Source organism: Lontra canadensis, unplaced genomic scaffold, assembly GCF_010015895.1.
Source record: "Lontra canadensis isolate GAN:19392208 unplaced genomic scaffold, GSC_riverotter_1.0 scaffold12, whole genome shotgun sequence".
NCBI lineage: Eukaryota > Metazoa > Chordata > Mammalia > Carnivora > Mustelidae > Lontra > Lontra canadensis.
The window spans coordinates 13,921,024-13,943,619 of NW_022631006.1; the positions used below are offsets into that span (position 1 = coordinate 13,921,024).

At 38.5% G+C, this 22,596-nt stretch overlaps 1 long non-coding RNA gene across 1 annotated transcript in view; it reads right to left on the reverse strand.

Moving 5' to 3' along the window:
• LOC116867149 overlaps positions 1-22,596 on the reverse strand; it is a 219,963-nt gene that overhangs the window by 12,324 nt on the left and 185,043 nt on the right. Inside the window, exon 2 of the long non-coding RNA XR_004382560.1 lies at positions 649-729. This is a non-coding gene — a long non-coding RNA (uncharacterized LOC116867149). The remainder of the gene's footprint in view (positions 1-648; positions 730-22,596) is intronic.

Sequence of the window (22,596 nt, forward strand, 5' to 3'; positions counted from 1 at the left end):
GACTTCTCTTTTCGAAACAAACTTCTAATAACACAATTTACTATCCATCTGCCAACATCTTCATCATTATGACTGTCTTTAAGGACATCATCGGGTTGTGCCTCTGAAATCAACAAGCATCCAGTATATCACCACACCATCAACATCAGGCAGTCTTCATTTTTATGCAATCACCTGATTCACTACCAATTTGATTCTTTTAGAAACCTAGTCTCTGGACCCATACTGAGTTTATGACTGAACCATAAGGTATTGAAAACAGAATCACATCCCCTTTCCTTTTTCCCAATGATCTTAACTTTTGTGTTCCTTTGTGCCCTAATAATCATATCTCTTCTGAATAGAAACAGTTTCATTGTTCAAAATGGAAACTATTTCTCCCCCTTGGTCCAATTGTACAAAAATTAAAAAAAAAATCTTGGTATTACTTAGTTTCCCTATTTTCACCAACGCAAAAAATTCTAAATTCAACATTTATGGACTATAAATTTTTCTTGTGTTTATTTTGGTTTTATACAAGATAATGGGATAGAAACCCATATGGGTCAAAAAAAATTACATGTAAACAACTTCACTTTCGTATGTAATACAAAAAGCCAGAACCCAGTATTATTTAATGTCCTTCATTGTAATATCTTTAAATCTTACCTCTGCAGATAAATGTGAAAATCCTTAAATTGCTGGCCTCAGTGTTCCCATGTCAAGTGGCATATGCTCAGATTGGTGATTCTGCCAAAAGTCACAGGAAAACGTTTATGAGACAGAGGCTGATGGACAATTATTTTAATCCTGCATGTCCAGCACTGCCAGCAAGTTTGGTTTATGAATGCCTGTTGCTGTTTTAATGATAAGACCTCTTAAACACAGCTGAATGCAGTGCACCAATGGATTTTCTTTTTTTTTTTTCTTCCCTAACTAGGAGACTGATTATTGATCTCCACCTGGATGTTCCTATTGAGAACACGCCATTCATAAATGCAAGCAAAAAGAATAATGGTGCACACTGCATGGGTAGTTTTAATAACGTACAATAGGGACACAGTTTCCATGGAAAGGAAAGGAACAAATCCAGTCTTAATGAAGTATATGTTTACCTGACTGAAAAGTTTGTGGACATTCTATGGGCCAAGCATTGGATAGTCCAGAGCATCTGGGTTTTGACTGGGTGCCGCTTCAGAGTGAATATAGGACCCCAACAATGTCCTATACTCCTACTTTAGGGAGGCTTCCAAGTTCTCCCTATCACTCTTGGAATAGAAGCTTTGCAGGTAAGAATGTACAGATCTGACTATACTACTTAACTAGAGGGATTTGAAACCAGAAGTGGCTATACAGAAACAGAAATGATATGAGCCCAGTGGGAAACTCGAGAATTCAAAACCTGAATACAGGAGGGTGAAAAGTAGATACATGAACATCTCTAGGGACCCCCTGAAGCCTTAGGTCAGAATGCATTGTCCATTGGGCTTAACCCAAAGCCTGTGGCCCTCAACTGAGTAGGGTCTTTCAGACACATTGGGGGTTCCAGGTCTTTTGCTGGTGGGAGGGTAAGGGAGACATGTTTTCAAATGCGTCTGGGTAACTCTGTAGTTTCATTCAGAGTAAGAGATATCCATTCACTTGTTTACCACACATTTGTTTCTTTCACTTTCAGAACCAAGGTATTTTAAAGCTAGAAAACGTCAAACATAGTAATACTTCTATGGGTTTTTGTTCTACCAGGGTATGAGTGTGCGTGTTAGTTTGTTTAATGCTAAGAGGAGACATAAATTTTATATTTACCATTTGCTAAAGTAATTTTTGGAATTATACACCTCATATTTTTATATTAAAAAAAAAGCAGAACTATGGAAGTAATTCTTCGATGGCAAGAATATATGCAATTGTGAAGATAAAAATGAGTGTATAAACTAAGGAAGCTCCCTTCAGATCAGGGCAACAGAGAAGTCTCTATACCCTGCACAGAGCCTATCATGGCATTATCCATAGCACAGCCCCATGTATTTCAATTGAGGGGGAAAAAGTATTTTGTTGGAAAAAATTCAAGATTACCAACTTTAGCAAAATACACTTACGTTTTTTCAAATATGCTTTCTGAATTCTGTACTACCTTAACATTTTAAATGCCAAAGAGTCATTTAGGGTAGAATGAGCACTAGAATCATATTATTAAAGATGAAAATGTTTGGGCAAGTATTGAGGAAGGCAATTCTTGAATGTGAGTGTGCATAAGAAGTACTCAGAGGTTTGTAAAAATAAAGATTTGGCCCTAGTTCCTAAAGATTCTGAATCAAGAGATCTACCATAGGGTCCAGAACTATATATTTCAAGGAAGACAGATCACCCTAATACACCTAACCCAAAGATTCAGTTTGAGACCAATTTCAGACCCAGTTAATGAGAAAAACTTTTCTCTTTAACCAGCTCCTCCTTGTGTTTTCTGGCTATGGTTGAGATAAGCCAAACATTGAATTTAGCAGAAGTATATGTAAGAGGAACAACAGCTGTGATATTTAAAAAGGGAATTGGCTTTTTAAAAATCAGACACTGCCAACAACAAAACAGGTAAGACTTATTTGGAGAGAGCTATAAACCCAAACTTGTTCCAGTTGTGTTGAGATGCTTTCTCCACAAATGAAGTTATTAAACAAAAAATAAAATAAAATAAAATAAAATAAAATAAAATAAAATATAAAAGCCAAAGCCACACTTTCTCTCACATGTAACTATGTTGCTTTTTAACAGCTAATTACAACATCTACTTTGAGTAATACAGCACAGCATGAAGGCTTTTCGCCTGGAATCCTGGAATCATCACCACAATTTGCCTGCTTAAATAATTTGCAAATGTTATGTGTTCCCCTATGAGGCATTTGCCCTCATCCCATCCCCCCACTCCATACAGCTGTCATGGTATTTTTAAAGTTGGACACTGACTCATAAGTTTAAGAACCTTTGGATTGGTGGCCTAAGGATGTTGGTTCTAATCCTAGCTCTGCTTCTAACACTTTTTGCGGCCATCAGCAGTAGACTTCACCTCTCTACACCTCAGTTTTCTCATCTGTGAAATGAGAAAGCTGAACCAGAAAAATCTAAGTATTATTCTGGCTCCTCAGTTCTAGGAGATGCCAATAAAATGGCAACAACTGGGAGGACTGACATGGAAGGTATATTGCCATGTCCATTGGCTTAATCTCCTTATCTATGGGGGAGAAAAATAAAGCCTAGAGAGGTTTTCATAAAACACTTTATGGTAAAAGATCAAGAATTGAATGCAGAATTTTAGCCTCATACATCAATTTACTTTTATTCTAATACACAAAAAGTTTATAAAGCTGAATTCCCAGCTCACAGTTTTACTCATTGACCAAGGGAGCATTTCAAGCAGGATTTTCCTTTCTTGGCTGGGAGAGGGGTACAATGTGTCCTTTGGGGTTCTCTCCCAGGTTTTCACAGGGAGAGAACATATGCTCAGGTCCCTAGAGACTTGTGCTTCCACACTCACAGCTGTACGACAGACAAGAAAAAGCTGTCTACAAGCTTAAAAATAAAAAAAATCAGCATTTGCAAAAGTGCTCTGGGGTATCTTCAGGAAGTGTTCCAGGAGACTTGCTATTATACAATGATCACTAGGTTCTCTTCTTCTGGATCCTACTCCACATTCAAGCATTAATATTTTAGGTACATCACTGATACTCATTTACTCATCCAAAATTCAATTATCAGCAAGTATGCCTGGCAACAACAGACCAAGTCCTTGCTCTCATGCAGATTACTGCCCAGCAAGGAACTGTGCCTCCTGGAAGGCCTGCGGCACTCCTGCCAGGGTAGACTAAGGGCCAGGGAGAAATACTGCCTTCCCAAGAAAAAAACTCATGCTTCCTGTAAGTTGCCCTTTTTCAAATTTACAAACACAGCTCAGGAGAATCTCTATTACCTTGGTGTGAATCAGTTTATCCAAACAGCTTTTGTTGAACCTAATAAAGCATTAGACTCTGTATGTCTTTCTTCCTTCTGTCAATACCCATTTGCTTATCATAATCGTACTTATTCAATAACACCTAGATCAAATTCTCCCTGTTCAATCACTATGACTTTATCCCACCTACCTAAGAATGTGCAGAGCAACCTCATTTATTCCTCTCACACAGCACCTGAACTGTAAGAATTCTAGAACTTCACTACTGTACAGGAATTATAAGTCATTGAGTTTAACTTCATTTTATGCATGGGAAAGAGTGGTCTAGAAAGCCAAAGTTGCAGAATAACTGTTAATGAATTATTACAAATCAAAGGGAAAGAACAGGAGAGCAAAAAAGCATTTACTCTGCACTAGTGTTCTTTGGAAGATATTTTAAGTACATTATTTCAACTGATTCTCTCTCAGAAAAATCTTGCTCAGTATATATATTTATCATATATATTTATATATAAGTAGATAACATTTTATATTATGTTATTAAATAATTAATAAGTAATTAAAATTATAATAATACATATTATATTATATTATATTATATTATATATATTATGATTTACAGGTAGAGTAAGCAAGTATCAGAGTGAATAAATAACGTAAGCCAGGCCAAACAACTGCAAGCGATAGCTGGGAGAAGTGGGGTTCCAACACAGCTCTGCCTGAGGATACCAGACGGTGCCAGAGGCAGTTCTTATCCACCAGTTCCCTCTACTTCCACATGGGAGTCACAGACATGAGAAGTCAAAGGACAGAAATTCACTGAGAAAGGGGATTTGGGCAGCCACGGCAATAAACCCCAGGTCCCCCAAAACGGGGTCAAGGACCTGCTTCTGAGACCAGTTCCCCAGAGGATGAAGAAAGGCATGAAAGTGCCACCTTTGTGGAAAAGGAAGTGATGAAGACTGGTGGAATTTGCAAGTATCTGAGCTTCTGGCTGCTTAGCAGTCAGATGGGCATTGGTAATCACGTTCTAACTTTAAGCTCCAGGAATGACAAGAGTGGAGCAGTTGTAAAATGTAAAATCTGCAAGTCTCCCCCTTGTATACACTACTCTCAGAGGGAACAGAGGATGTCCTGATCCTTATTTCAAAGTTTATCCAACTTATACACACAGCAGGTATTTGGCAGCTTTGCACACCAAAAAGTAGACAGGAATGGGACGTGATGGGTGAATGCACCTGTTCCTCTGAGGAGCAGTAATATTCTGTATCTATTTCAAATGGACCTTTCCTAAATTTTCTGTAATGACAGCCCAAGTACCAGTAAAATAATGACAGTAACCGCACCTTCTGGCTATTTGGAATTTTTCACTTTACCAAGTATCTTTACATACACTGTTAATATCCACAAAAACTAAAGTTATCATTCATCCAATTTTTATTTATTTACATTTTTGAACCATTTTTTAACTAGGGAAACTGAAGCTCAATGAAGTGTTCAAGAGACATGTAACAGTAAAAACAATCAAAGTTGAAGTTATTGAGGTCTTGCTATGGGCCATATACCATCGCAAAGGCTATGTAAGTTTGCATACTTAATCTGCATAACTATTGCATGAAGTAGGCATTATCACCTTCATAAAATGAAATAAACCCAAGGATTAAAGTGGGTAAAATCACTCGCCTAAATCATACAGCAAGTTAGTACCAGAGCAGGATTCAAAACCAGACTTAAAGCCCACGTTCTCAACCAAAATCCGGCCTCCAGTCTTTAAATAAAGTAATATGATTTCCAGAGCTGTCCTCATTGCCTGAGCATCTGGACTCCTTAGCCTGCCACGTCCTGCCTTTTATGACATTGTGAGACCCCTGTATTACACTCTGAAATATAGGAAAGTTCAAGTTATTGAACACTTCTGTCAAAATTTGTTAGTACCACTCTCCATAATTGGGTAGTTCGGGCAAAATGATCTATGTCAACTAATGCAGGTACTTGACTTTGTTTTCCTTGTTGTGTTTAGGCAGACTCAGCTTTGTTGCTTTTCTCACTTTCTCCTGTAACCAGAGATGGTTACCTGCCTACGTATGTGCAGAGCTGTATATAACACTTAATGTACATGTTCAAAAAAATCTTTACCATACTTCTTTCATAGTTTCAGAAAAAGGAAACTGAAGAACTGTGAAGAGAAGATAGTGAAGAAAGGATATGTTAAAGCTCTCTTCCTTTCCAAGAGCAGGGTCCCCTTGCATATGGCGCCTGTGTGAATGAAAACGTGGTGTGTTCTTGGGAAGCGCTGCAGGGCATGTGTCTCTGCATACATATGCATAATGTCCTTTTCACACTTTGGAGTTACCAGATGCCTGGTTCTGCTGAAAGGGGTTTGGTAACCCACTTGAAATCATGAGGATTCATAACTCATTTATGCACGCTGCAGAACCCCTCCAGATGACATCCCTGCTCTAAAGAATGATTGAGAGAAAGATGTAATAGAGCTGAAAATGACAATGAAATATTAGCAGCCGCAGAGTTCATATGAGGCATTCTGGGTAGATGAGGGAATTATGCAAGTCAGAAGAAGAGCCCTTAGGCAACAGGAGAAGCAAAAACAAAAGTAGTAAGAATGTCTAGGTGTCAAGGACTAATTCGTTGCTTTGGGAAAGGCCCTGAGGCACTGATCATTGTATAAGCAGGTAAGCAGCCCTAGACCTTGGACTCTCTGTGCTAGCAAGGGCTGGGCAAAACTCCTTCTCCACACCTGACCTCTAAAATTTCTTAACCCTCTGAAGAAGACTGTGAAGGCTGGGGGTGCGTAGTTACGATGGACTAAGGCTCTGCCTTGACGTGGGGCTCTAGGGTCTGATCCTGCTCTCCTGGCACCATCCTCCTCCAGTCCAATCATTCCCCATTGACTCTCAAAATGTTTTTCTGAGACACCAATTTCTTGCCATTTCTCTCAACTCCTTCACACCTCCTCCCTACCAAAAACACCTTACTCCAGGATGAGATTCCTACTCCTAGAAGAGAATACAAAGTCCTTTATAATCATTTCTCTCCATCGGGAGCTTCTTACATCTTCTAAAACACTTGCAGTATACTGTGCCTTTGCTCTGCTTGTCCCCTCTTCCTTTCTCACTTCTCCACTGGGCAAATTTCCTACTCATTCTCTTAAGAAACAGCTGCCACATAAGCAGCTGGCTGAAGACTTATTCAAACTCTAGGAAAGAGCTGATTATTCCCTCTGCTTTATTCTCATAACACTGCATACATCTTTACTTGACCACTTAGCACTCACTACTGGAATTGTACCTTACATGTTTTAGCCTGCACAAAACTATGAATTACTGGAGGGCAAGAACAATGCCTATAAATATACCTTTTTATCCTCTATACAAGCAAAATACCTAAGATATATTAGCTTAATAAATACATGTTGATTGAAAAAAATGAATGAATGACTCCCTCATTTCCCTATCATATGCTTCTAGCAAATTAGAATGATTCTCCATCATTCTTTGGCATACTGTAGTAGTGATATCAGAGGGGAAAAAAAGCTATCTCTAGAAGGCAACAGATCAGGGTACTGGCCTGGCATCTTTGTCCTGAAACCTATCCCTTTGCCAATTTGTTCTTTACTATAAAGGACACCCCTCTGTTATAATGTTAGGGCTTTCTCAGGTCACAGGATTAAAGCTCCCAAGAGAGAAGTAGTATTATATGCTGCAAAGAGCTTAGGTTTTGTAATAAGATGGTCCTTGGCTCAAATTCAGGTGTAGCCTCTGGTACTAATGGGAGCTAGAGCAAGTTTCAGCATCTAGCTGAATTATAGGTCCCTTCTCGGTAAAATGAGGATGAATACTTACCCTATAAGGCTATTGTCAGGATCAGAACATAGGTCATTGTAGGTTCTCAGTAAATGATAACATTTTTTACATCTTCAATCACAATCCCTCTACTTCTGAGTGCTCACAAAGTTCTTTTTTTCTTCTGGAATAGGGATTATCCTTGTTGGGGGTGGTTAGAAGATGGTTTATATACCAGAATCACCTAGGGTGATTTTCCAGGTAATACCCCTGTGTTCTTTCTAAAAACACTAATGTAGTGTACTAGGACTAATGCAGAGTCGTGTATATTTAATTTCTCAAAGTTATCATACAGAAAGGAAGTTGAGACTAACATAACAAAATTTTAAAAAATGGAATGATTTGAGAATAAAAAGAATCATGGCAATAATGAAATATAACCAAAAAGAAAGAAAGAAAAGATAGGTTGAGAATCACTTCTCTAGAATTACCTTGGAAAGTCTTGCTCTTTATTTTCACAGCCATAATTCTAACTGGGATCCTAAACCTCTCACCCTAAAATTGGCATAATAGCTTCCTAGCTGCCCTTCCTATTTAGGGGTTTTCCTCTTGTCAATCTGTCCTATATATAATAGCAGGAATCCTCTCTTAAACTAAAGGGCAGAGCAATCTTCTGATGAAATGAACACTCGATAGTCCCCACTAGGAGAACATGCCACCTTTCCCTTAAGCTCTTTCACACCCTTATGCTCTTGCTTCGAACTAGAGAGTCATTTCCTTCCCTTCTAGTCTCTCCCCCAGCCCAACCCATGTAGCCAAAGAATTTCTACACATGGTTCAAGACAAACTCAGGTATAGCTAACCATTCCCTCCATTGTGCTACCACTGGACCCAGCTCACATCTATTATTGCATTCATCATATACTGTTACAAGTTATTAGTTTACCAGCCTTTCTGCTGTACTAGGTTGTGAATTCTTTAAAGGAAGAAACAGTGTCTTAATTATTCATGTATCTCCCCATGTATCTCCCCATCAAATACATACTCACTAAATTTTTATTGAATTGGATTGAACTGAGATGAAGTCCATTCAGCATTTAATTTGCTACTGCCACCTCCTAGGATGGGTGTATCTGTGTGTGCACAGTATGTACTTACGGGGTTCTCTCATCACGTTCACATTTTTTTCCATAGGCCCTTTTCAGACAAAGATTGTGCAAGGAAGAGAGTTGCATGTCTACCAGTCAAGTTCATTTCAGACCCCAGGGAAGCTGGGCAAGCTCTCTAGCCAACACATGGATTGTGAAAAACAGCTTTTGTTAAAACACCTTTTTGCTTCCTATTCATTAAATTCAAACTCCCTCCTGTGGACTGCAAGATGGTATTGCCAACTTGATGGAAAGTCCACCCAGTCGAACTGCCTGGACTGGCTAGAATGCATAACTGCTTCTTTTTGTGATTATTCTGTGAATAGGACAAGTTTCTGTGCCTACATGTCTCTCTCTGTCTAGGGGGTGACACTGCTGCATGCTGGTAGCACTCTGGTATATTTCTTCTGTGATGAATGTATTAGGCCTCTTGGAATCCCAGGAGTTGTTGGCTTATTCCTCCATTCAGTGTTCACTCATTCATTCGTCTAACATTTATTGATCCTCTTTCCTTACATCAAGTGCTATGGTAAGTCCTAGGGAAATAAAGATGCATAAGAAAAAGTTTGGTGCACAATGAAGTCACTCAGGATGGGGAGAAAATAGAATATAAACAAATAATGACACTATAATAAGATAAGTGAAAAACAGATATACGTGCATAATGTCAGAGGGGCCCAATGGAAGCAGATAAAAAGAGGCTGAGGTCTTTTCGCATGTGCTAGCTTTGCAGGAAACCTGAAAGCACCCAACACAGAAATCTCACTCTGGCCCCAAATATCCCCCATGAGCCCAAAGACAGTGGAGAAAATTGTTAACCCTATCACAAAAATTATTGCTGTAGTTACCTGGGTGGCTCCAAGAACACAAATATCCCCCCTGAGAAGCCCATCAGCAGAGAGGCTGTAATGTGCTAATAGAATAGTGTTGCTGTCTCATCATAGTACTTAAATCTCTGTTCTCCAACATAGGTAACATCCTGACTTTGACCAAGTATAAGATACGGTATATCTGAGAAGGAAATAAAGATAAGGCATACTCAAGAAGAACTTTCAACAGAACCTTGCTTCAGCTCTAACTCAACAACTATGCTGTCCAGTATATTAGCCACTAGCCACAAGTAGTTATTCAAATGTAGATTACTTACAGCTAAATAACATTACAGTTCTGCAGTGGTATCACCCACATTTCATAATTTCAATTAGACAGATATTGAACATTTTCATTATCATAAAAAAGTTCTATTGGACCATGCTGCTCTAGAAGATAATCTGAAATTTGTATTCATTGATTCCATTATTTTATAATTTTATGACTTGCTTACTTTGTAAAACACTCATTTTTGGCTTCTGGAGAAGGCAGAGATTAAAAGTAAAATTGAATAATGGATGGTATGAGTGCATGGAGACAAAACAGCCTAATATATGCTATTAAAAGTAAGAGAGGACCCCAAAGGAAAGGTGACACATGATTCTTGAAGACTGAGTCGTTACTTTCTTAATTTACCAGTGGACAGGGCACTAGAGAAGGGGAGAACGCTACAAGCAGAATCGCAGGACGTAGAAGAGCTTAGAACACTACAAGGCATTTAGCATTCCTAGAGTGGACTATAAACTTCTGCGAAGATGTTGGGTGAGAACAAGCTGGCAAGGTGGGTGCCACAGTGTGCTGAAGGCTATTGGGTGAGCAGGTGGTGGGATGCAGGGAGGTTACAAATTATAACACAGTGATGAATAACACTGACATTATCCAAAACTAGGTCTCTCCTCAAAATTTGCCACTGTTAGCTTTACTATCTTGGAAAATTTTTAAATTTCTTGGAATCCCATTGTTCTCATCTGCACAGCGGTGTTCATAACCTTGTCAACCTTTTACAATTTTTGTGTAGGTTAAATGAGACCATTGCTTGTCACAATGCCTGGCACGTGTTAACTCATCAAAAATGAAAGTTATTGTAATTTATAAAAGGAATGTGGGATTAGGAAAGGATTTGAGCAGAAGAATGAAATGATTATATTGTATACAGAAATAAGACACAAGACAATTCCCTATGTCAATAATAATAATAAAACAATAGCTAATATTTGCAGAGTATTTACTAAGCATCAGGCATGATTCCAAGCGCTTTAAATAAGCTAATCGTTTAATCCTCTCAACAACCCTATGAGGTAGGCTACCATTACTATCTCCCTTTTACACATGAGGAAATGAAGACACAAATAAGTTAAATAATTTGTCTCACTACTAATAAAGGACAGAATGGGATTCAAACCCAGACAGCCAGCTCTTGAATCTCTATCCTCGGCCCCCAGGCTGTTCTGCCTCTGTTACAAATTCTTTGACAAAAGTCTGCCTGATTTTATATTGGATTATTTCCCACCACAGCATAGCTTCCAAATAATGTTATGTAAGTACGGATCTTCAAAACAACATTCTCACACCATGAAAGCCAGTAAGCCAGTATGTGCACTCCAGAACTAGTCCACAGGTCATCTAGATAGAAACGGACAAATGCTTGTTAAATTGTGTATTATTAGAAAGGTAGGTTCAAAGCTTCCTTGATAATCCAGACATGATTGTAATTCCAGAGATTCCTCAACAATAGCGGCCAATGACAACCTCTCAAAGAACTCTGCTTCTTCTCATAAAAATGGGGTTAATGTGTGCCTCATAGGTTTGTAAGAAATATTAAATAAGAGAATGGATAGAAAGGATTCTGCACAGTTTGTAGCACCTAGAAGGTGTTCACTGAGAAGTATCTTTTGTTCTTTTAATTAAAACATCATTGTCCAATATGTCATTGTCCATTGCTGAGTCAAAAAACCTTTCTCAGGACTCACTGGAACCCCATTAAACATATTATGGATGGAAAGGAGGGTATCATAGGTATGAAATTCTTCAAAACAAACACATCCCAGTCTATGACCTAAATTCCAACTCTTCTTATTTAAGAACTTTTCTGACTCAATTTCAAAAATACCTCCCTGTTTTTACCTCAGTCTGGACCCAGATGAGCCTAACAAATTGATGTTTTTATTGACTGACCTCACTAAAGGCCTCATCTCTCAAGGAACTTCTTCCAAATGTCTTTTCTTCTGATAGTCTGTCCTTTAGTTTGATGTCTATCCTCAGGTAATTCCACTATAATAAGTGAGATAACATAATTATCCTTCAAATTTGTTCCACGCCTTTAGGCAGCCTCTTCCCCAAGGAGCCTGGGCCAGCACGACCATGCTTTCCCCAGCATAAGACACTGGGTCTCAGCCCTGGGCAAGGGAGCATGTTCTTTCCTGCTGATGATGGTGAGTAATAATTATGGAATCACAGATCCTCAAACCACAAATCCCCTATTTTTGGTCTTACAATGTGGTGGAATCTGAAAGCAGATCTAGGGCATCAGCCAGGGAGCCAGAGGAGTTGAAGTCTAGGAGGCCATGATTTGGGAAGAAAAGATACATAGTTCCCAGATGGCTGATATACAGTTCCCAGGCCCTGAGTTAAGTGAAATTTTTGGAGAGATTCAACAGGATGGTGGCTGGTAGGAGAATCAGTAAGTTGAATGTTGCTTTGGCACTAGATTAAAAGCAGATTGTTGTGAGCTGAGTTGTCATGAGAACTCACTGGACTAGAAAGCTCACTGTGGGTTTGTGGCCTAGAATAACCAGCTATGTGACCTTGAGCAAATCACTTAACCTCTTCTAGTCTTTGTTGTTTTTTTCTTCACTAAAATGCAGATAATAATAGAAAATAATAAAAATAGCAAAAAGATTTTTGTTTTTAACTGAGAAAAAATACAATAGTTTAAATTTTTACAAGTGAATATAAATTTACAGAATACTCATGTAAAGAATTTACGTGAAAGTTCTTGGCAAGACTTGTGACTCACAAATGTTAACTAAAGCATAGTCATACCAATCTTTCAGTGGTGCATTCTAATGGCTATTTTTAAGTACAAAGAGGGTAAGTTCTTGACCAAGGTTTTGCTGGTGGCAAGTTTATCCAGTGTGGCTCCTGAGCCAAGGACCTCAAACACTCTCTAGAGGAGGACCCTATATTCACGGTAGCTTCTCTGAGTTGCAGAGGCAAAAGTATCAGGTTGGTTCCTGTGAGACTGATGACAGCTACTCAGAGCCATCAACTAACTTCAGGACTCCCATAGCAATGGCCATGGCACCACCCAATACTACTCCCTTGCTCTCACTTTCAAGTCTTCATACCCTTCCCTGTTTCTAAAATTACAATGTCTTCCCTCTTCTGTGCCAAGCCACATGTGTCTCCATTCTTTTAAAATTCTCGGCTGAAGGCTCAGAGTCATGGGGAACAGGGATGAGAATGGTTTTCATCAGGCTTTTGGGGTATTTAAGAAGCAAAACAACAATAAACCCCTTGTTCATCTTATTGGCATAGACGCAGACTCTGGGACCCTTGGTCCTACTCTGAAGACTCACCAAAGACAAGCAGAAGTTCAGGAATTTATAGCCTGAGAAGTGAGGCATCTATGACTTTAGATGATTTGAAAGGGTATCTTATTTGATAGCAGCCAATAAAGCAGGAGACACAGCCAGATCAGATAAGAAGAAAGAACATCTCCGGCCAGAATTAAAAAGGCTATTTTGGGATATGTCAAAAGGAGTAAAGCTAGATTGAAAATTACTGCAAAGGTGATTAAATAGGTGAGAACAAAGAGAACACTTCCTGAGTTCTGGCTAAGAAGGGAACAATTCTTAATCATCTTTTAATTGTACTTCATAATTAGCCAAGTCACAAATGCCATGGCTGGGATTAGAAGATTTTTCATAAGGTAGACACTGTTCTGGATTTTTGCTAAGGAACGTGTTTGGGGTTGGGAGATGGTGTGAGTGCTGAAGGAAGGGCTTTCAATTTGTGTAGCAATTTGAGAAACTAGGTTTTATAAGCATATTTGTTCATAAAGCACATTTTGAAAGATATGTTGTTCTATTTTTGCCTTTTTTCTCTTTCCAAAGGAAATGAAAAACAGCAATGGAAATTTTTCCAGAGGAACAAAATCTCAGCAAACAGTGAAGCAAACAGCCACTGGAAATGGCTTATGAAGCTCCTAGAGATAATGGATATATGATATCATAGTTATGTTACAACATCTTCAGTGACAAGTGCTGAAGAGGAAGAAAATGCTGAAATTACATCTGACTGAGTTATTCCACACTAAATATTTTTAATTGGTATCACAGAAGGCATGGGAAACAGGTTAATTACATATAGGAATAAAACAATAAAATCACCTCTAACAGGCATGCATATAATATATCAATATATAATTTCTGATGGAAAAACAAACCCTTTCCAAGTTAGAGTGAGTTAAGAAAAAGTCTCTGTATAAAATAATAATACTTCTGAATAGTTTGCTGGTTACATATTCATTCATTCTTTGAACATTTATCTAACACCTATGATGTGTAAGACACTCTGCTCACAAATTGCAAAAACAAATTAAAATACATGCTCTGCCCTCATGAAGCTTGAAATCTTGGCAGAAAAACAGTTTTTCCCCTCCTCTACATCCTCCATTCTCTCTCTGTCTTTGTGATTTCATTTTGTTTATAGCTTTGAATAACTTCTCCATGCAGACAAATATCTGAATGGTATCTCTAGCTGACCTACAAATGAGCAAGACCCATGTACCCAAGTAAGCCCAAGCAGGCCTGTTGATCGCCCACACAGAAGTCTATGAGGGCCCTCCAAACAAGTATGTCCAAATTCGAGCTGGCCATTTCTCCCATTCCTGCCTCAGTCTTTCACCAACCTCTACTAGTTGTTCAAGACCATCAACAAAAAAGCTGATATGTCAGAGAAACAGGATGTAGGACTAGACCCTGAAGGGCCCACACTTGGTTTAATGCTCTGCTATCACTGTCCCAGGATTCTTAATAATTTTATTTTTCAACTTGCATTTTGCATGGGAAGTCCAATGAGGCAATGGAGTACATGTATAAGGAGAGAAGACACCCAGATGAAAGGAAAACCTTGATGTTTTAGTATCATTACTGGCACTTTTTCCTGTTTTTCCAACAGAGTCCCCACATTTTCATTTTGCACTGGGGCCTATAAACTGAGTAGATGACCCTGTGTATGAACATTACACATATCAGATTCAGGCAGTGTGGTCTTTCTCCATGTCTGTGCTCTATCCTAGATGTGCTACCTTGCCCGCTTCCTTCCCCCTTGCTTCTTGCTGTGGGTTTTAAATTGGTCTGAGCATCAGCATTTTGTCTCTCTGTTCCATCACCTCTAGGTCAGCTTGCTGGCAACAGACTTGGGAGCTATCACTGCGTCATGGCGATGCTACTCAATGGTTTCTTGTTCTTTCAAAAGGATGTGCTCCTTTTGTACCATGTAACAGTCAACAAAATATCTTTCTGACAATCCATGGAACATTTAAAAAATAAGAAGAGGCACCGTGAACCTCTTATCGCAGCTTTCTGCTTTGAAAACCAGGGTTTGCGCCACAGGATTTGACTATTTCATTTGACTTCTCCATTCACAAAGCCAATGAAGATTTGCATCTTAAATTTCACAACTTTCCGACGACATTTTAAAACTCTCACTCCCCAAAAGCAGAAATGTTTCTGAAATCCCAAGAGTACTCTTTGAAGGAAATCTCTTCCCCCTCACAGTGCTTAGTAGAACAATGTCGTATAATATATTTTCCAAAGTACAACTAATTGAAGCACTTTGTCTTTCTTAGTTTCCCACATTTCAAATACATATTATGTACATAACTTTATAAATCAGGTATACTGTAATGCCTTACCTTTATGTATTTGGGAATTTCATCATTTCTCAGTTTAAAAAATGTCAAGGAAAGCTACAAATTTGGGGGGCATAATATCTCTGAAAAACATATCTCTAAGACCACAGTGATCTTAATGAGGTTTGCTTTGGTCAAAAATGGCAACAGGGAAGTAGTGAAAGATAACCTTTTTCTTCACTTAAAAAAATAGGCATCATAGGTTGCCACTTCACAGTAATGTCTTAATATTCTCTCATTTAATTATGTAAATCATCAAAGAAAGCTGCTGTTTATGGTAATTTGCACGTGTGGAGATCCACTTCCCAAGGTAAGCTAATTTAAATCAAATTATAACTAAGGGAGATTTACCACTTGTTGATTCAGACAATCATTTATAACTCCACCAAACCGCTAGCGAAGACAGCAGGATTTGAAAAATGAGGTGAAACAGTGGTGATCCCGCTGTGAAAGGAATCAGCTGAAATGCTATGGTAGGATTTAGTATTCTTATTGATGTCAGCAAGAACTGAAGGCAGCCTCTTTTGTGAGGGAAGTGATTAGTGAATACCGTTGACCCTTACTACCTCCACATTCAAGCCTTCCTTTACACATGAAGTTAAAGGTTGTTCTCCCCAACTAATTCACCACTCTCTTTTGATACAAATCCAGCCCTCTTCACAATCTGCCTGCATTCTAGTTGCATAGTTGTACCAAGTGCTGAATGTAACACAGAAAAGACCATTGTGAACCGCTGAAGTGTTCATGTGTCCCCAGCTCCTTTCTTTTTTTTTTTTTTTTAACCATTAAAGTTACTCCATTTCAGTTTGAGAAACTAAGCATGTACAAATTCATTCTTTAAGGGCACATTTGTTACAGTGAATCCCTCCTTAGCTAACGCAACTGGCCATGTTTGTCTCTGAGAGACCAAGAAAGGTACACCTCCTCTTGGATGCAGACACAGGTGTCTGTGACGATGGCCACAACTTGAATTTGGCAACAAGGAGGATGTAAGTATAGAAAACCGATTAAGAAAGCAGGCTTAAGAACCAGGAACTGGGTCCAAAGACTCATCTTGCCACTGACTTGCTAAAAAATCTTTAAGAAATTTCCTCAGCCTCTCTGAACCTCATTGTTCTTATGAAAAGATAACATTAATTATACATTCTTCATGAGATTCACACGATGACTTAACAAGTCAATGCATATGAAGCATAAAACTTTACATAAATGTTCATGTCCAAAATATAGCATATATGAATAATAACAATAACGATGATGATACTGCAGTGTTATACAGGAAAATGAGCGATTTCCAATATATCTTATGGGTAAACAGTAAACGAAACATTTTCCATTCTTGACGAGAACTTGACCTTCATTTAAATTTCAAGCTGGGTTAATCTGTTAAGAGTAATATGTTGGCCATGTTGCTAATGAATGTTGCTTATATGAAATGTGGCCCGTGATTCATAAATTTCATCTGATTTGGGAGGCACATGCATGAACTATAAACACCTGGTAGGATACCACCTGGGACTTCTCTGTGTGTGCTGAATTAGTCACTGACATGTCTCTCACTGGGACCCTGGAAATTATGTCTATATTATTATTATAAGAGATACTGGCTCTTGAAGGATACGGCATTGAAGAAGCTGCCCAGTATAGACCCTTTCTTCTTGCAGCTGGACTGTAGAACTCAGAATTCTGTGAAGACTCCCACAGAAGAGAAATGCCTGGGGATGTCCTGTCGATAGGCTAGGTTTCCCATCCAGGTCCATATAAGGGAATGTGCTGTCCGGTATCTTCTATGATAATTCTATGGTTCTGAATGCTTAACTAAACCCAAGGAAACACTCTAGATATTGCAGAAGATTTATTTATTTATTTGGCCACCAAGGCATATGTTTGAAGATTAAGAGTATGATGACATTAGGATAATAGAGGTTCTGGATCAATTTTGAATACTTATAGAAAACCAAAAATTTCCCCTGCTTATATATATTTTCCCATTTCCTGGAGGGGGACATTTCTGTTATTAATGATTCTTAGGGACTGGTGAAGCCATTTGGGGAGGCCAGAGATTTCTTGATTAGAATCAGTTCACAAATGTAATCTTCTTATTGTGTCACATGAAGTAAAACACAGACCTCCTGGAGATGAGTTTCTCTCCAGAGACCTCTTCAGCAGCCCTCTGAATGGCAATGGCAACCAGAGATATCCCTCATTTTCATTAGAAGTCTTTACTCACCCTGGTGGCAAACTGGGGGTCCTGGAGAGAATTAAGTCCCCAAAGCATCTATATTAGTTTTTCATGGTTGCTATAACAAATTACCACAAAATCAGTGCCTTAAAACAACAATAAATTTATTATCTTACAGCTCCAGAAGTCAGAGGTCTGAAATGCGTCTCACTGGGCTAAAATCAAGGTGTCAGCAGAGCTGTACTCCTTCTGGAGATGGGGGTGGAGGGGGGCATCTATTTTCTTGTATTTTCCAACTTCTACAAGCCTCCTTCATGCCCTGGTTTGTGATCCCTTCCTCCATATTCAATGCCAGCAGCATAGCATCTTCATATCCATCTCTGACTCTGACCTTTCTGCCTCCTTCTTTGACTCCTTCTTTGACTTACTCTGGTGATTACATCCCACTCACCAAAGCATCTAGGATAATCTTCCCATCTCAAGATCCTTAACTTAACCACATCTACAAAGTCTTTTTTGCCATGTACAGTAATAGATTCACAAGTTCTAAAGATTAGGAAGTGAATAATTTGTGTTGGGGGGCATTACTCGGGTATCATTTGTTTATAATAAATTAACTTCTCTCTTGTGCAATTAGAATCGTGCCAGTTATGTAACATCCCCAGAAGAATTGAGAAAACTATCACTCAAATCATTTTTGGTGTTCTATGAATTGGATGAGTAATTTCAGTTGTGAAAGAATGCTTGGCAAGGAGAGTACCTTAAATGAATAGGAAATGAGACACTTAGTGACAGTCGTTTTACAAATTCTTTTAAAATTGGATAGAGAAGTAGGCAAAAGAGGTGGACCATGAAAATTAAGTGTGAGCCCAGAAAGCATATGGTAGTGATTTTAAGATGCACTGTCATGTGTAAATATATCTATTCAGAGAGAGTGATTGGGGTAACAAGAGTGGGAGAAAATTTGAATATGAAGAGCTGGTGCCCCTAAATTCCATCTTTTCTGAAAAGGTACCAGCTATCAAAGTAGTCTTTCTTTCTTTTTAAAAAAAATATATCCTTTTTTCTACTGACCCTTGCATACTTCAGTAACTACTCCCACAAAAAAAATCCAGAAAAAAAAAAAAAAGCATGTGTGTAAAAACCATACAATAGTTTCACTCCTCTTGCAAAAAAAAAAAAAAAAAAAAAAAAAAAAAAAAAAATCAATAGTTGTTTCTGTCCCCAAATTTCATCTGGGGCCTCTTTGTGAAATGTGCAGTTCAATTTAGTGTTGATAGGTCATTCCAGTCAGCATGAGTTTATATACAATTCAGTATTAATTTCCAGCCAACTGGAAACGAAAGCACTCTAGTTAGAGTCCCTTCTCCTTGGTATGCTTGACATTGTCTTTTAACTAGTAATAGGAGCCATTGTGTGATGGATTGATCCTTACAACGATCACATAATGTCCAGCAAGAAGGCTGGAAGATTCATTTACTGTCACCACTTATTTAGAGTTGAGTGAAGCCATTGTTATAAATTTTAGGCTACCTAATTTGGCATTAGAATGTTTTCTATCATAAGAAAGTGTTCTGCGGTGCTAGACAAGAGGCCTGGCTGTGGTCCTGGCTCTGCCAGCATCTAGTGTGTATGTTCCTGGAGCATAGCTTATTTGGGGTAAACTTTTACAAGGAGAAACAGGAGCTGCTATCTGGTAGAAGTCTTGGGTATCTCTGAACTGAAGAGGAAATACTTTCAGAAGGGACAGTAGAGCAAAAGGGGTTAACTTGTCAGACTTGAGGAAGCAAGTGCCAAATTCAGGAAGGAAAGCTCAGAGCAGAGCCATGAGTCTTCTTCAGCGTAAAGAGAATAAGAATTGGGCTAATAGATAATTCGAGCTGTTCACGCACCCTTGCTAGTTCTAGACTCTGCTTCTGACTCACATCCCCACCCCCGTCTCTTGATTATTAATTACAAAGGGAGGTTAACATTTCAGACAATACAGAATGGAGGGGGAAAGTCAGTCTAGTAGGGAAGACAGATCCCTAAGATGGTAAAGAGAAAGCAAAGGAGACAAACTAATATAAATGCTGTGAAGGAAGAAGGCTACTGGGAGAATCATAAGAGGTCACCCCCTACTAATGTCTCCAGGGAAGACTTCTCTGAGGAATTTATGTTTAAGCTAAAATTAGAAAGAACCCTAGGAAGCCTCAGATCTTGATGGAATTACATATCCAAATGTTTCTTGAGGCAGGAAAGAACTTGTCTTGTGTGAAGGGGAAATAAAATGAGGCTAAGATCAAGGTGAACAATTGAGGTGAAGTCAGAAAGGAATATGTAGTGGATTACTCCCAGGCAAATATTCACTTCTGCCCTCCTACTCTATTCCATGGATGAACATACTTGCCCACTTCACTGTTGTTGGACTGTGCCATGAAGTTGCTTTGGGTTCCTGATGGTTGAGGGAATTTCACTCACACTTAACTTTGGCCTCAGTCATGTCACTTCTCTGGCAAAGGGGACATTAGCAAATATGACTCAAGAACATGTTTAAAGTGTGCTGGCACAATGGAGCTCACCCTATGGCACTGCTGTCATTGTGGGGAAAGAATATGCCCTGGGTAGTCCACTGGTGACAAGAGGGTGCGAGACTTAAGCAGCAAACATGGAGCCAACATACAGCTTGGAGTCAAGTCCAACGGAGTACTACCTAGATCAGCCAGCCTCCAGCTTATCTGAAGATGCTTGAGTAAGATTAAATAATTGTTATGTTAAGCCACCAATTTTTGGAGTGTCTTGTTATTTGGCATTACTATGGGAATAACTGACAGAGTATATAAGGATCATCTTACAGGGCTGATGGGAAAATAGCTGGAGAGTTTTAAGTAGGGAATGATATGATATAAGTCATGGTTATTGAAGCTCACTCTGCTGTGAGGGGCCAGCAAGGAGGGAGCAGTTGGAATAGCCCATCTGGAGAGAACAGTAGCAATGGGGCAAAAGGGAAGTGAATATATTTGACATAAATCTTGGAGACAGAACAATAACACTTGCTAATGAGGTATATACAAAGAGAAAGAGAAGTGAAAACTAGAGAGTGACTCCCAGGTTTCCAGCCTGGACAACAGGATAGAGAGTAGAACAGTTTGGATTTTCCACTTTGCTATTTTTCTCATAATAATTTAAATAGCGATATAGTCAGCGCAGCATGAATTACTTACTTATACCTTATGTTGGATACTGGTTTGTTTCCTCTTTTATTCTTTTTTCAAAACTCAATAGTTAACCTCTAAGTACATTTAATTTTCATGTATTTTAGATGGGGGGGTGTGTAGATTCCTAGAAATAGGACAACTAAGTTGATGCATCTCAATAATGTCTATTCTTTCTTCCTCCAGAGAATCCATTCCTTCCTATAGGTAGGAAGTGAATTACGGTATTTGGCAGAAGCACATTCACAAAGAACAATATATTTTGCTTTAGAAAAATGTCACAGCCTCCTTGAGGTCCCTAATACTACCAACAACACATTTTTATAAAATGTTTTATATGTGCCAGACACTGTTTTAGGCTCTTTATGTATACATTGTCTGACCTAATCCTCTCAACAATTCTAAGAAATAGATACCAACATTATTCCCATTTTAAGAAATCTGAGGCTGAGGAGCTAAATAACATCTCTAAAAACATAAGAAATAGCTGTGTAGAATTCACTATGTCTGTATTAAGGATGATACGGAAACATCTGTCAGTTCATCACAGGTAAATTATTTGGACTTGTAAAGAAACCGCTTCTCACTTTTGATCAAATAATCCTTGTGCTTATTCTAAGGAAACAGAAGATCTTTACTGGATGAGTTTTGTACCAAATAATTACTTGTTTTCCCTAAGCAAATAGTAGATTTTTATTGGACAAACCTTGTAACCATTGAGGTTCTATCTAGAAAATCTGTAGCCAAATGTCCAGCCCACTTGGGCATATGTCTAGCTCTTTTTGCGTGTTCATCCTCATTCCTGGCCCCTGTTATGCTTCCTGTCTTCTTTTGTCATTTACTCCTAACTTTATTTTGCACTGTGGTGAATTTTATATATCCTGTAAGCTTCCTTAAATCCTTTCTGAAACAAAACAAGATTAAATAAATAAATAAACAGACTCAGGCAAGTCTTTAAAAAAGAGTATCAATATAAAAACAAGTGAATGTCTGTGAATCCTACAGGAATTATGCTTCATTAACAATGGTCTCTAGCACTTCCAATTCTTTTAAGTGGTGTATTGAATAGACTCAATCAGAAAACGGTACCTGAAAGGGTCCCCCTTTCCAAGCCAGAAAGCTCTAGTAACCAAAGAGCAATAAAGACAATCCTTAGAACAGTAATATAAATTTTTAAATAATAATGATAAGGACATTTACTGAGTGCTCACTAGTCTTCTAAGTGGCAGAACTTAAGTGGACACTAAGCACGTTATAACAAATTACCTTATTTAATCCTTACACCAATCCCATAGAGGCCTTACTGTCATGTACACATGCTGCAATTGGGGAAACAGATTCCAGGGGGTTAAGTAATTTGCCCAATGTCACAGAACTCCCACATGCCAGATTTGGGGATTAAACTGAGGTTTGTTTAATACCCGAACCCATGTTATTAATTACACGATATTTACACATATTCCTGGGATAATGAGCTCCCAACCTTTTTTTAGAATTGTTACTGATTTTTCATTTTAACATTGTCTGTCCTGATGGAACATTCATCTGAATCAATCTGTCAACCAA